Source organism: Henckelia pumila, chromosome 4 (assembly GCF_033568475.1).
Source record: "Henckelia pumila isolate YLH828 chromosome 4, ASM3356847v2, whole genome shotgun sequence".
Taxonomy (NCBI): domain Eukaryota; kingdom Viridiplantae; phylum Streptophyta; class Magnoliopsida; order Lamiales; family Gesneriaceae; genus Henckelia; species Henckelia pumila.
The window spans coordinates 60,669,933-60,682,505 of record NC_133123.1 but is presented as its reverse complement, the minus strand read 5'-3'; positions in this window follow the sequence as shown (position 1 = coordinate 60,682,505).

Genomic DNA, 12,573 nt, shown 5'->3' with positions numbered 1-12,573 from the left:
AAATAAAAAAAAAAAAAATTTTTTCGGGGCAAAACCCGGGCAGCGATTGGATCGCTGCCCGGTGGGGCAGCAATTGTTGCTGCCCCGGGCGGCGCACGGCGCCGCCCAAGGCGGCGACCGTCGCCGCCCAGCGCAGCGCTGGGCGCTGCGCAGGGCAGCTCTCGGCGCTGCCCAGGGGCGGCGCTCGGCGCCGCCCAGGGGCGGCGCCAGGCGCTGCCCTAAGGGGGCAGCCGGGCTGCCCCCGGCCCGCGCCCCGGGTGCGGGCCGGCCCGGGAGTGTCCCGGGCGGCCCGCGGGAAAAATTATATTTTTATTTAAAAATTAATTTTAATATTTAAAATTTTATTTTTGGTCCGGTCAAAAATTGTTTTTGATTGGTTCACGAGATTTCGGATCGAATTGTTCGAGTCCGTAAATTTTAAAATTGATTTTGGATAAATTTGAATTTTTGGAAAATTTTAATATTTTATCCGTAAATTGAATTTTGAAATCAATTATTTTGGTACAATTGATGATAAGATATGATCTTATGATATATTAAGTAAAATATGATTTTATTTGTAAAATTGGATTTTATAGATAAAATATGATTTTATTTGATATAGAGATAAAATATGATTTTATATGTGAAATGAGATTTTATATATAAAATATGATTTTATCTTGTTTAAATTTGAATTGCCACAGCATGTTATCCAATAAATTAATTTTGAATTAAATGTTATTGGATAAGGATGATCGATTGCCATGACCAATTTTGTAGGTGTATGTTAGGAATTTACATTTTGTCTTTATTATTGTTGGTTTTATTAATGGGCCTGGTTTATGGCCCGATATGAATGTCATATGTAATAAAAGTGGGCTTGGTTTATAGCCCGTTCCCACCCCCTAAAAATGTATCCCCTACTTGTCATTGTTATTTATTGTAAATACATTAGATTTAGTGGGAGATCAAGATTTGAAGATGGTGGGCCCAGCAGACAATGAAGACTGAAGAAATGTAACTTGGAAGCATATGTAATAGGATTGCATTTGCATACTGCATATTACCTAGGATTGGACTAAGACCCGTGATTGGCAACCACGGGTCAATTAGAAATGGAATCGATCATCCTATATAATATGTGATATTATGATTGTATGCATGTTTAGACATAAATTGCGTGAATCCGGCAATGCATGCAATAAATTAAATATGATGAGACAAATATTTTTATAAATAAAATCCCTCATTTTAAATATGATTTAAAATTTATATCAAGATAAATAAAGGAAATTTAAATATTGTTTAAATGTTCCTACCTTCCATCAACGGTCAATGTATGTGATGCTACCCGCGGATACGGTCCGGCTCATATTATTGGGGGGGCCCGTCCGTCGGAAAGCTGTACATTGGATCGACAAATGTTGTAAGTTGGGTGGAACTCCCATGGGATCGGCTCATATTATTGGGGGATCCACATGGCGACCGTCCATCACAACTTAATATTGATGGGTCATCTTGACATGTCACTTTAAACGGCGTCATATTATTGGGCCCTTATTGGACATGAGGTAAATACATGGGGGTTGCTTTGGAAGCAATTGGGCTCTACCTTTTGAGAATTATGGTTGGCTGATATTATTCGGGACCATAAGTTTGTCAATTGGACTCCATGTTCTCACTAAGGAAAAAGTTTCCCGTTTTCACTAGAGGGTGGTGAAATCGTTAAAATAGTGGGAGTGAGATTCATAAAATTAAATTCGCCTATTTTATGTCTTAGTAAATTGTTAAACAATCATTGATATATGTCTGTTTTCCTTTTCAGTATTTCATACAATGAATTCGCGAAATCCTTTATTCTCGATCCTCGAACAAAACAAGCTGACTGGCGCCAACTATACGGAATGGTTCCGGAAGTTGAAGATTGTCTTAACTTCGGAGAAAATGCTCTATGTGTTAGAGAAAGCACCTCCGAAGGAAGCACCAGCTGATGTTAGTCCGGAGGAATTGGCCAAGCTTGATGCATGGTGGGACCATGACATCAAGACCAAATGCTATATGCAAGCCTCGATGTCTGATGAACTCCAGAGGCGATTTGAGGACACGGTGAATGCTGCTGACATTCACGCGCAACTCAAGGAACTTTTTGGGGCTCAGTCGAGGGCTGAAAGGTTCTCTACTGTTAAGGAGTTGATGACGTGCCGCATGCGTGAAGGGACTTCGGTCCGTGATCATGGGGTACGAGTGATTTGGCTCATACAGAAGTTAGCGACCCTTGATTTGGTGTTGGAGCATGAACTCAATGTGGACTTGCTGCTTCTATCTCTTCCTTCTTCATTTGATGGATTCGTGATAAATTTTAATATGAACAAGATAGAGGCCACCCTTGAAGAGATGGTCAATATGCTCGTTACATATGAATCCACACTTAAGAAGGATAAGCCAGCTTTCTTGGTGGGCTCCTCATCTTCTGCTAAGAAGGGGCCAAGTATGAAGGGCAAGAAACGTTCTGCCCCACCCAAGAAAGTGGAACCCGAGAAGAAGCAAAAGACAAAGGCTTCAAACAATGGAAAATCCAAGGATGTTTGCCATTACTGCAAGAAGCCGGGTCATTGGAAGCGCAACTGCAAGGAGTATCTTGAGCAGTTGGGAACTGCAAAGGGTATGTTCTATATCGAAATAAACATGTCACTTAATACAACTTCTTGGGTATTGGATACCGGATGTGGATCTCACATTTGCAATGATTTGCAGGTGATGACAAGAAGTCGCAGGCTTAGAATGGGTGAGACCCAGCTGAGGCTCGGGAATGGTTCCAGAGTTGAAGCTACGGCCATTGGAGATGTTTGTTTGATTTTGCAGAATGGTTTTAAATTATTGTTGAGAGATGTTTTATTTGTGCCAGATTTAATTAAAAACATTATTTCTATTTCTATGCTTGATAGAGATGGTTATTCTTGTAATTTTGTGAATGGGATTTGCAATATTTACAAGAATGAATGTTTAATTGGAAATGGACAACTTGAAAACGATCTATACAATTTAAAACTAAAAGACGTTCCAGTGAATTGTATTGACAAACCGGCGACAACAAACAAAAGGAAAATCGATAGTCAAAACCCGGCAAACCTTTGGCACGCTAGACTAGGTCATATTTCCTCAAGGAGGATGAACAAGCTAGTGGGAGAGGGCATGTTTGATATGTCTGATATTAACTCTCTACCTACTTGTGAATCCTGCCTAAAAGGAAAAATGACTAAATCTCCTTTTAAGGGGAAACCTGAGCGTAGTCAGAATCTGTTGGATTTGATCCATACAGATGTTTGTGGTCCATTTAGAGTAGGGACTCAACATGGCCACACCTACTTCATTACCTTTACTGATGATTATTCAAGGTATGGGTATTTATATTTAATGAAATATAAGTCTGAAGCATTTGAAAAGTTCAAAGAATTCAGGGCTGAAGTAGAAAACAAGCTAGGTAAAAGTATTAAAGCACTTCGATCGGATCGAGGTGGAGAATACTTGAGTACCGAGTTTTTGGACTATCTGAAAGAGAATGGGATTCTCTCTCAGTGGACTCCTCCTATGACACCACAACTTAATGGTGTATCGGAGCGTCGTAATCGAACTTTGTTGGACATGGTTCGATCTATGATGAGCTTCACTGAGCTTCCACCTTCGTTTTGGGGCTATGCGCTTGAAACGGCGGTATTGTTGTTGAACAACGTCCACACTAAAGCAGTGGACAAAACACCATACGAGTTATGGAATGGCAAAGCTCCTAAGTATTCGTACTTGAGGATTTGGGGATGTCCTGCTTACGTGAAGCGGACAGTGGGAGATAAGTTGGATAGTCGATCCAGCTTATGTTATTTTGTAGGGTATCCGAAGAATTCAATCGGATATTATTTCTATTATCCTGCTGAAACAAAGGTGTTTGTTTCTAGGAATGCCACCTTCTTGGAGAAGGAGTTCTTATTGGATAAGAAAGGCGAGATGATGGAACTCGAAGAAGTTCGAGAAGAACCCGAAATACAAAATAACGATCCTACACCTCAGGAACCATTGCTGGACACGCCTGAACCTAGAAGATCCGAGAGGACTTCTAGACCTCCTATTCGATATGGTCTTCTTCTTGAAGGGGATCAAGATGAACCCGACATTGGATGTGATCCAAGAAACTTCAAGGAAGCAATTTCTGATGCGGATTCGAATTTATGGCTTGAAGCTATGCAGTCAGAATTGGATTCGATGCATACAAACCAAGTTTGGTCTTTGGTAGATCCTCCCGATGGAATTGTTCCAATAGGGTGTAAATGGATCTACAAAAGAAAGCTTGGGCCTGATGGTAAGGTATTGACCTACAAGGCGCGATTGGTGGCGAAAGGTTATACTCAAAGGCAAGGAGTTGACTATGATGAAACATTTTCACCAGTTGCTATGTTCAAGTCCATAAGAATCCTTATTGCCATAGCTGCATGGTATGACTATGAGATATGGCAAATGGATGTGAAGACTGCTTTTCTTAATGGAGACATTAAGGAAGAAATCTATATGAAGCAGCCAGAGGGGTACACATCCATGGGAAGCGAGCATAAGGTATGCAAGCTTCAGAGATCAATTTATGGTCTAAAACAAGCATCAAGAAGTTGGAACCAGAAATTTGATGAAACAATAAAAGATTATGGTTTCATCAAGAACCCGGAGGAACCTTGCGTGTACAAGAAAGTAGTTAAGGATGCGGTGACATTCTTAGTACTCTATGTTGATGACATCCTACTCATTGGGAATGATGTAGGGATGTTGCAGTCAACAAAGATATGGTTATCAGGTAGATTTTCGATGAAGGATTTGGGAGAGGCATCCTACATTCTTGGGATACAGATCTATAGAGATAGGTCTAAGAGAATGATAGGACTCACTCAATCAACCTACATCGATACCATATTGAAACGGTTTTCAATGGATGGGTCCAAAAGAGGACATCTACCCATGTGTCATGGAGTTTCTCTATCCAAGTCTATGTGTCCCAAGACTGATGAAGAGATAGAGAATATGACACATGTACCATATGCGTCAGCTATAGGTAGTATCATGTATGGGATGATATCTACCAGACCGGATGTAGCATTTGCTCTGAGTGTCACGAGCAGATATCAGTCTAATCCTGGTCAAATGCATTGGAAAGCCGTGAAGGACATTCTTAAGTACTTGCGAAGGACTAAGAATATGTTCATGGTTTATGGAGGACGAGAACTCAAACTGGAAGGCTATACCGACTCTAGCTTCCAAAGTGATGTGGATGACTCGAAGTCTACCTCTGGATTTGTGTTCATGCTCAATGGCGGTGCTGTCTCTTGGAAGAGTTCCAAGCAGGACACCACAGCGGATTCCACCACTGAGGCTGAATACATTGCAGCATCAGCTGCTGCTAAAGAGGCCGTTTGGATGAGGAATTTCGTCCAAGAGTTGGGCGTCATTCCTGAATTTGTTGGTCCAGTCCCGGTGTACTGCGACAACACGGGTGCCGTTGCTCAAGCAAAGGAACCAAGGTCTCATCAAAGGTCCAAACACGTACTGAGGAAATACCACATAATCCGGGAGATTGTGGAAAGAGGAGACATCATTGTCGAACGAGTGGCCTCTGCAGACAATATCGCTGATCCGCTTACTAAGCCCTTGCCAGGACCATTGTTTGACAAACATCGCGAAGCAATGGGTCTACGTAGTATGACTAGTTGGCTATAGGGCAAGTGGGAGATTGTAAGAGTGGGTGCCCAGTGAGCCAACTGTGTGGCTATGGGCTTTGATGACTCTTTGTATAAACAATCTTTTGTTTAATATTATTTACACTTTTATGGCAATGACTTTATATTACTTCATATTGTTATATTGTGATATACTATTGTTGTTTTGATAAAGACCTTGAATATACTATAGTGTATGTAAGATGTGGTAGAACATGGAGATGTCTATCATGAAATACATCTTATAGTCACTGTATGTTCTAAAACCGTTCCTAGTCGATTGAGCCGTCCGATAATAAGGATAAGGATCGCTCGAGTTTGAGACTAGCATTTGCGATGCGGAGTACCACGTTTCATTGGTAGGGAACATGGAGATGTTCGAAGCATGCAAATGGATATTCATAGGATGAATAATCGAACTACCCTATCCGGACTTTCCAAGTGGTTATCACTTATCGAGTGGATTAAGTCCGCGGTTTTGGTTGTACACCATTAGTCCTTACGACTTGAAACATCATGGAGACTCTATATGCTAGTGCTGTGCTTTGACTCGTTTACCGACTCTATGGGGGTCATCAGGTGTCGAGATTGGGTACAGTTACGACACATATAGGAGTCAATGCATTGTTGTCAAGGATTCACCACATACTTGCGAGTGTGGATATCCTATGCGATCTGAGGAGATATTAGTGTGATAAATCTCTGGCCAGAGTAATTGATGTGATTTAAGAAATGGTTTCTTAGTAGCACATGCGATGTCACTAATTTGATCTTCAAGATGTATTGCATAGTTATCGAATCTTGAGCGACTCTCGATATACCAATGGTTGTTGATTCGATCGGGATATATGGATGAAGGGACCGTACTGTACGCTAACCAAAATCTACTGGTTCTTGTAGGCACTATCAGTGATACCTAGGGAATCATGGGGCGATGTTGCTAGGCGCTTTACCATGATTCGTTGGGCAAGTCGGAAAGTGTTGTTCCGAGTCACAAGGAGTTGTGAGCCCACGGCTAGCTGTATCCCTGAACCATTGAGGGTCACACAGTGTAATGGAGTTTTAATCCCCGTTGAGATAGTTAAATTTAAAGAGTTAAATTTAATGAACTAAGGAGTTGGACTTCTTAAATAAGAGTAAGGGAGTAGGATTTCCTAAAATGACATAGGGATGGACATTTTTGGAAATCACTGAATTCGGATTCAGGAAAATTTATTTTGACTTTAAAATGTGCAGAAATGGTTTCTGTGCACATTGGTGAAATCAGTTCATCAATCGGAGTCACGATGAATTTTATATTAATTTCTGAACGAGCGGGCTTTGCTTGTCGGGCCCCAGCTTATGACTAATGGGCCCTAAGGTGTTAGTGGCCTGCATTATAAATAAGTTATTTCAGTACAGAAATTACACACAACAGGTCATAATTTTTGAGACAGAGCAAAAATCGAACCCTAGCCTCTCTCTCAACAAATCGGCCGAACCCTCCCCCTCTGCCCGAGAAAATTCCGGTCTGTGATTTTGAATCGCGGTCAGGAATAACGAATCAGATTCGTGTAATCTCTTCGCAGAAAACTTCTGATAGATTTTCTAGTGCAATCTATCAGAGGGATTAAACCTCTGTTCGTGGACCTGATTGAAGGAGTTCATCGGTTCCAGGGAGAGACAACAAGAGCAGATAAAATCTGTTGGTGTCCATTAATCTCGTTGCGAGATTTAAGGTAAAATTTAATTAACTGTTATTTAAATTTTACACACACACAATAATTTAATCGTTGAACGGTTGATACCCACACTATGGAATTGTTCCATAACAAAATTTTAAACTTCCGCTGCACCGGGTATCAATCGTGATTGATCAGAGAGCCGCGTTTTCCAACAGAAACTCCATGACACATGGGTAGATGTCCTCTTTTGGACCCATCCATTGAAAACCGTTTCAATATGGTATCGATGTAGGTTGATTGAGTGAGTCCTATCATTCTCTTAGATCTATCTCTATAGATCTGTATCCCAAGAATGTAGGATGCCTCACCCAAATCCTTCATCGAGAATCTACCTGATAACCATATCTTTGTTGACTGCAACATCCCTACATCATTCCCAATGAGTAGGATGTCATCAACATAAAGTACTAAGAATGTCACCGCATCCTTAACTACTTTCTTGTACACGCAAGGTTCCTCCGGGTTCTTGATGAAACCAAAATCTTTTATTGTTTCATCAAATTTCTGGTTCCAACTTCTTGATGCTTGTTTTAGACCATAAATTGATCTCTGAAGCTTGCATACCTTATGCTCGCTTCCCATGGATGTGTACCCCTCAGGCTGCTTCATATAGATTTCCTCCTTAATGTCTCCATTAAGAAAAGCAGTCTTCACATCCATTTGCCATATCTCATAGTCATACCATGCAGCTATGGCAATTAGGATTCTTATGGACTTGAACATTGCAACTGGTGAAAAGGTTTCGTCATAGTCAACTCCTTGCCTTTGAGTATAACCTTTAGCCACCAATCGCGCCTTGTAGGTCAATACCTTACCATCAGGCCCAAGCTTTCTTTTGTAGATCCATTTGCACCCTATCGGAACAATTCCATCGGGAGGATCTACTAAAGACCAAACTTGGTTTGTATGCATCGAATCCAATTCTGACTGCATAGCTTCAAGCCATAAATTCGAATCCGCATCAGAAATTGCTTCCTTGAAGTTTCTTGGATCACATCCAATGTCGGGTTCATCTTGATCCCCTTCAAGAAAAAGACCATATCGAACTGGAGGTCTAGAAGTCCTTTCGGATCTTCTAGGTGCAGGCGTGTCCAGCAATGGTTCCTGAGGTGTAGGATCGTTATTTTGTATTTCGGGTTCTTCTCGAACTTCTTCGAGTTCCATCATCTCGCCTTTCTTATCCAATAAGAACTCCTTCTCCAAGAAGGTGGCATTCCTAGAAACAAACACATTTGTTTCAGCAGGATAATAGAAATAATATCCGATTGAATTCTTCGGATACCCTACAAAATAACATAAGCTGGATCGACTATCCAACTTATCTCCCACTGTCCGCTTCACGTAAGCAGGACATCCCCAAATCCTCAAGTACGAATACTTAGGAGCTTTGCCATTCCATAACTCGTATGGTGTTTTGTCCACTGCTTTAGTGTGGACGTTGTTCAACAACAATACCGCCGTTTCAAGCGCATAGCCCCAAAACGAAGGTGGAAGCTCAGTGAAGCTCATCATAGATCGAACCATGTCCAACAAAGTTCGATTACGACGCTCCGATACACCATTAAGTTGTGGTGTCATAGGAGGAGTCCACTGAGAGAGAATCCCATTCTCTTTCAGATAGTCCAAAAACTCGGTACTCAAGTATTCTCCACCTCGATCCGATCGAAGTGCTTTAATACTTTTACCTAGCTTGTTTTCTACTTCAGCCCTGAATTCTTTGAACTTTTCAAATGCTTCAGACTTATATTTCATTAAATATAAATACCCATACCTTGAATAATCATCAGTAAAGGTAATGAAGTAGGTGTGGCCATGTTGAGTCCCTACTCTAAATGGACCACAAACATCTGTATGGATCAAATCCAACAGATTCTGACTACGCTCAGGTTTCCCCTTAAAAGGAGATTTAGTCATTTTTCCTTTTAGGCAGGATTCACAAGTAGGTAGAGAATTAATATCAGACATATCAAACATGCCCTCTCCCACTAGCTTGTTCATCCTCCTTGAGGAAATATGACCTAGCCTAGCATGCCAAAGGTTTGCCGGGTTTTGACTATCGATTTTCCTTTTGTTTGTTGTCGCCGGTTTATCAACATAATTCACTGGAACGTCTTTTAGTTTTAAGTTGTATAGATCGTTTTCAAGTTGTCCATTTCCAATTAAACATTCATTCTTGTAAATATTGCAAATCCCATTCACAAAATTGCAAGAATAACCATCTCTATCAAGCATAGAATAGAAATAATGTTTTTAATTAAATCTGGCACAAATAAAACATCTCTTAACAATAATTTAAAACCGTTCTGCAAAGTCAAACAAACATCTCCAATGGCCGTAGCTTCAACTCTGGAACCATTCCCGAGCCTCAGCTGGGTCTCACCCATTCTAAGCCTGCGACTTCTTGTCATCACCTGCAAATCATTGCAAATGTGAGATCCACATCCGGTATCCAATGCCCAAAACAACAATAACAAAGCAAACCCTTCAATCTCAAAATCCACATTTTTGAAAATGGCTTCCAAAAATCATAACAAATCCGAACGTCGCTCTAATTCAAAACCGACAGATAATAAACGATCAGAATCTGTCTAGAACAACATACTCGAATCTCGAACGATTCTAACAACATCCAAAAACTAGAATGTATCCGATCGTAGAAAAACTTACGATATAACGGAGCTCTCGCTGCAGTGATCGCTAAACTGCCTTCAGAAATGATTTCTAACGGACGGATCAACCGGAACCGAGATTGGAAAGCTTGAACTTCACGTTTTGCTCTCTAATGGAGGTTGAAGGCGTGGAGGAGGAATGGAGAAGGTGAAGAAGACTACTCCCAAGTCAAACAAGTTGTAGATAATATATCAAACTCACAATTTGCGTTTTAGTCCCTGAAAAATACAATTTTTGCAAAAGGGACCCTGATCAAAATCAAGTCGGCTCGTGAACTCTGTAATCTCCGATTAACTCATAAACTCATTTAAGATAAAAACGGGGCGTTACAGAATTGGTGGGTTGAACGACTGAAACCTCAAAAAGAGTGCTTCCATCGGAGTCGGAGTGACATCCATTCTTTCAGTCGCAGAACAAAGCTGTTCAATCGAGGTTGCAACTGAATGTTTCCTGATAAAAAATTCATCGAGGAAACATATCTCATATTCAAGAGAATTAGGACACAAATATCTAAATTCAACAATCTCGTGTCCTTAATCTCTGATAAAAAATCTCATTCCATATCAGAAATAATTAAATCCGCAATTCTAATATATATCATGCTTTAATATTTAAATCACATAATCCTGTAATTCAAATAGTTCATGGAATATTAAAGCATGCTCGCATGACGTTTAAATAATCGTTTAAAGAATTCAATCACATGCAAGAAATCGAATCATGCGGACTCGATCTACCCCGCTTACTCTAATACAGTCCAAGAACTAATCGCTCTGATACCACTTAATGTGAGGACCTCGGTTCTAATCATATAATCATGAAATAAACGAACAAGCATCCAAAACAAGCCAAGGCTTAGAGCCAAATTTTTTTTTAAAAGGGCATGCACTGACCCCGTGCACCTTTTGTGCTCGGGTCCGTGAATTAAACTGCACAAGATCAACTTCCGAAACAAAAATGCACGGACCCCGTGCACCCTCCGAGCCCGGGTCTGGGCCCATATTTTCAAAATTTACAAGTTTCTGCCTTGGTTCGAACTCACACGGACCCATGCACGGACCTAGACACGGGGTCCGTGCATGAACAAATCCGGAACACACAAAAAAATGCGAAGGTACACGGACCCTCACCCGGACCTAGGCACGGGGTCCGTGCCCTGCTATTTTTCAGAAAATAAAACTTCAGCAGCAGAAAATGCTTTCCAAATCCAACCTCAAATCATAAATATCAACATATAACATGCATAAATCCAGTACATGATAATTCTAAGGTTGTACAAAAACCAATCTTGTAGAACATGCATCAACTCTAAGTTCTACAAACCAAAATACAACAAGTACAACGAGATTGAAAACAAAGTTCGACTTCTAAACCAAGCCCTCACATCTATCGTCACAATCCCAGTCTAGTCATGCTGCCTCTGAATCGAACTTGTCCCCCCTGTTGCCAAGCACACATACAAAGATAAGACAACATCCGAATAACTCCGGTGAGAATGATATTCCCACTAAAAGCAACATAACATGAAATAACAAGTAATATATCAATAACATGATATAAATACAACATATTCAGTGTTAATGCAAAAGATATTCATGTCTTTAAAGCTGGGATATCAACTCTGATAATCAAGAAATTGCTGCTGTGCTTTTGAGATCCCGAGGATGAGATCACGTAACAACTCACCGACTCTCCCAATCGAGGTGGTGCCACGTATCCCACTCCCCTAAACTTTGGTGCGACTATAAGGAGTATGCTGACACTAGGTGAACTTCTACACCCAAGCCACTCGCAGTATAGCCCCCAAAACGTCTAAACAAAAAGGGCCGTTCTGCCCGTTGAAATCAAAGGTTTGGCTCAAGATGAATGCATAAGAAAAATATAAAATATTAAACCAATTAACAAAGCTCAAAACAACAAAATACATGTCCCACATTCTAGAACAAATATTGATGCAAGTATGTGATTATAAGGGAAAATTCAAGAACCAACTGTCTCGAGTATGCTATCCTGCTAAACGATGACTGCTTGTACCTTTTCTATTCAAAAGCTCCAACTCTGGAAAAGCTACAATAAGAGTTTTGTTGGAGAACGCGGCGATCAGATCAATCAGAATTGATACCCGGTGCAGCGAAAGTTTAAAATTTTTATATGGAACGATTCCATAATGTGTATCAAAACTTAACGATTAAATTTTGTGTGTAAAAATTAAATAACAATTATAAATTTTTACCTCCAATCTCGAAGCGAGATTATGGACACCAACAGATTGCTCTGCTCTTGTTGTATATCCCTGGAACTGATGGACGAACTGTTCTTCAATCAGGTCCACGAACGGATAATTAATCCCTCTGATAGATTGCACTAGAAAATCTATCAGAAGTTTCTACGAAGAGAATTAACGAATTTTATCCGTTAAACCAGACTGTAATTCAAAATTCACAGAC